Raw genomic sequence first — 3,646 nt, forward strand, 5'->3', positions numbered from 1 at the left:
AATCTACTTACCATAAAATGCACACTACATGATTTTTAAATTATTATATATTTTGTCCCTTTGAAAACAAATTTATATTTAGAAAATAGAACATCATTTAAAACCCAAAGCAAGTCTTCTAGACTGTATCAGACTGATTTATTGTCAGGAATTGACTTCGCCACGTGGGCTCTGGCTAGGCAAGTCTGAAGTCACGGGGCAGGCCGAGGGAAGGGCAGGCAGGAGCTCCTTCCTGTACACAGGGGAAAGATCTTCTTTAGGGAAACCTTAGTCCTGTTCCTAGCACCTTTCAATAGATGGAATCTGGCCCACCCAGACCAACTAGGATAATCTCCTTTACTTAAAGTCAACTGATCATAGACATTAATCACATCCACAAAATATCTTTATAGCAACTCCAAGATGATTATTGGATTAAGTAATTGGGAACCATAGCCTAGCCAAGCTGATACATAAAATTAACCACCATCTGGGTGAAGTTTCTATCTCCCCATTCACTATGATGTGTCAGAGACTGAGCCACAGAGGGGACCTGGAGGCCAAGCCCGGGTTGGCAGGTGGGTGGGCAGCACCATCCTTAGCAGGAGCTAGGAAGGGCTGACCAGGTGTGACCCTGGGCAGAGCAAGGCTTGCTTTGAAATAAGAGAACCTGGGTCTGTTTCACAGCCTGTTGATGTGATAACTTAACTTTGAGTACGTCCCTAAACTCTGAGCATCAATTTCCAGGTTTTTAAAATGGGGCTATGGATACCAACCTGATGGTGCTGCTTGCTTACTGATTCATCAGTCATTAAACATTTATTGAGTGTCTACTGTTTGCCAGGCACTGGGTGCTTGGGAGGGCCAAATGAGGTAAAAACAATGACTAAAATTTATTAAGCACTTACTGTGTGTCAGGCATGGTTCTAAGCACTGTACATGGATTGACTCATTTAATCCTCACACCAGCCCTACAAAGTAGGCATAGCTGTGACCTCATATTATAGACTAGGAATACTCATCAAAGTATCTGACCCTTAAAAGACATGAAATAAACATTTATTTCCCTCCTCCTTTTAAGGGAGCAAGGGGCACGATTCAGGTCAACATTTCTTTGAGTACCATCTTACAGCTACTTCTCATAAAGAAGGGAGAGAACTTTGACCCACTTAGTGGCATTAAATTTCAAATCCAGTCTGCTGGTGGGAATGGAAAATGGTGCAATTGCTTTGGGAAACAGTCTGGTAGTTCCTCAAAACGTTAAACGCAGAGTTACCCTATGACCAGCAATTCTATTCCTAGGTATATATCCAAGAGAATTGAGAATGCGTGTGTGCACAAAAGTCTGTATGCTAATATTCATAGTAGCATTATTCACACTAGCCAAAAGGTGTAAACAACCCAAATGTCCATGAATAAATACAATAAATAATGACTAAATGAGTGACAAGATAAATTAATGTGGTATATCCATTTAGTGGGATATTATTCAGCAATAAAAAGGAATGAAGGGTCTGACATGGTCAGTACAGAAAGAAATCAGTTGTTTTCATAAAGAGAATATTCAATATTGATGCCAACGAGTTACTGGGTGCAGTGGGAAGGGCTAGGAACTGTGGTCGGGAGACTCAGGCCCTAGGTGGGCTCTGCCTTTTGGCACCGGGTGCCCCTGAGAGAGTCACTCTTCTCCTCTGAGCTCCTTCTTTTCATCCGTGCAAAGGGACCAGAGTCCCTGCTACTGGAAGGATGCATCCAACTGCCCCAGAGGGCAGCTCGAGGGTGAGGGCAACAGGGTGGCATGAAGGCTCAGCCGACCTCCTCCCCATCAGAGAGGAGTCACAGGCCACCAGAGCCAAGCCACCCACCCACTGGGTGACCTTGCTCAGTGTCCACCCCCTCTGGACCTTGGCCTCCCTGCCTGTGCAGTGGTCAGGGTTACGGTGATGACATTAGCACTGTAATCTGCAGATTTCCCAAGGAGGAAAATGCCTTTAGGATGGTGGGGGTTGGAGAAAGGACCCAACAGAGAAGAATGCCACTGGCCAGATGGTTGTAACATCCAGCTACCTCTGGAACAGTCAAACCCTGTCTATGCCACGGGAATGTGGTTTGCTTAAACACCCCCCCCCACCCCACCCCCACACACATCCCAGATCTCGAGGCAGCAACTGAGATCCAGCTCCTGGCAAAGGGTCACTACACAGCATCGGCCTCCCAACCTCATCCTACCCCTCCCTGCAGCCGGTGTCAATCCCACCCAAGTGGCCCCCCAGGCTGGAGCACTCCAGGCAGGGGGCATCTCGCCTGGAGAGGGGTCCTGGAGAAGAAGGTCTGGCACCTGGCCAGAAGGCACGGCACAGCTCATTTGACTCCCCCCGCGTCCCTCAGTCCCTGGAGAGGACACCACAGTGGGTAAAGACCTTGGGGAAATGTCTGGCCTCTCTGAGACTGTTCTTTCATCTATAAAGTGAGGAAAACCAGACCTTCCTCTTAGGTCCATTATCAAGTATGATACTTGCAAGTAAAGTTTGTGCTCAACAAATGATAGCTATCATCATTTTGTTATGGCATTTAAAAAAATTAAGCTGTAGTCTGCTGAACTAATTGTGGATCTCATAACTGATGGCTTTATGTTTTTGTACTCTCCCCACAATCTCATGCTGCTCCTGGTCACAGAACGAATCATCAGACTTAAGGGTTTGAATCTGGCATAGACTGATCTTGGTTCAAGTGGTGGCTCCCGGCCCTTGTGTGTCCTTGGGTGAGTGCCTGTTACCCCTTGAAGCCTGGGTTTCCTCCTCTGTGGAACAGAGATGCTGGTAATCACACCTCCCTCGGGGGTTTTTCGTGACCGTGTTGTGGAATGAGGCAGGCAGAGCCCCCAGTGCGCTGTCTGGCATCGAGCTAAACACTCCATGACTGTCTGAGATTCTGTCATTCTTAGACTGGGACCCCACAGAGTACAAAGCAGTGGCTTTGGCAATCTTGGCATCCTCACAACAACACCGTGAGGTCAGGATTCTCACCCACGTGGCAGGAGTAGGAACCAAGGCTTAGCGAGTCTCTGCGGGGGCTCCATAGAGGAGAGCAGATCGGGCTTATTCCCCTGGGTCTGAGCCGCTGGAAAGCAGAAGGTGTGTCACTGTGCCCTGCCCAGGTGGTGAGCGCAGTGCCCTGCCCTGCCTTGTCCTGCCTGCTCCATCCTCTCCTTGGTGCCCCCAGGGCAAGCCCTGTCCCAACACTGGTGCAGGACAAAGAGTGCAGAGACCTGAGGTCAAGGCCTCACCTTCTCAGGAACTGGTCATGTGATCACAGGCACATCACCTCCCTTCTGTGCCTCAGTTTCTCCATCTGAAATCAGTTCTGACAATTTCGGCCCTGGCTTTGGCATCAGAAGGCCTAAGTGTGAATGCTGATTCCTCCACTTCTCTGGAGTGGCCTTGAGTAACTTACTTCACTTTTCTTAGTTTCCCGTCTTTGCCTACAAGAAGGGGCTAATTAATGGTAGAATGTTGTAGGAGGATGTTAAGAGAAAAAGGGAGAGCACCAGACAGTCACTAATGTGATTCTAATTATGTTTTGAAAAGTATCTGTGTTTGTGTGCTGTATCTACCTTTTCAAAAAGACAAAGAAAATTGACTAAAATGTCAGTAGTACTCTCTGGACG

The sequence above is a fragment of the Microcebus murinus genome, chromosome 12 (assembly GCF_040939455.1).
Source record: "Microcebus murinus isolate Inina chromosome 12, M.murinus_Inina_mat1.0, whole genome shotgun sequence".
In the NCBI taxonomy this organism is placed as follows: domain Eukaryota; kingdom Metazoa; phylum Chordata; class Mammalia; order Primates; family Cheirogaleidae; genus Microcebus; species Microcebus murinus.